Here is a 352-nt window from a genome sequence, read left to right on the forward strand (position 1 = left end):
CTGAGGTTTCAGTGCAGTCACATTGACCTCCACCCGAGCGAAGGGTATCCGTCCTGCTACCTGGGCGCATGTTAATGAGTTGGCGTTAACCCCTGCGGTCTGGGAAACCACGGGAAACCTGGGAAGCCACGGGTACGGGGTCGATTCCTGGCGGTGCCCGCTCTTCCTGCCGGGCTGAGAGGCAGACGACGCCATAAAACCTCAGCAGCTGAGGGTCAAGCTGTTGGATGTGGCTATCGAATTAGCTTGGCAAGCAGCCTTCTGCCGGCACAGCCCCACCAGCGCCCTCTATGTTCGGCAGGTGGCGCCCGCGTCGCGTTCAGCGACACCACAATAGAGGAGGCCGTTGCGT

The sequence above is a fragment of the Pollicipes pollicipes genome, unplaced genomic scaffold, assembly GCF_011947565.3.
Source record: "Pollicipes pollicipes isolate AB1234 unplaced genomic scaffold, Ppol_2.1 Scaffold_1600;HRSCAF=1878_pilon_pilon_pilon, whole genome shotgun sequence".
In the NCBI taxonomy this organism is placed as follows: Eukaryota; Metazoa; Arthropoda; class Thecostraca; order Pollicipedomorpha; family Pollicipedidae; genus Pollicipes; species Pollicipes pollicipes.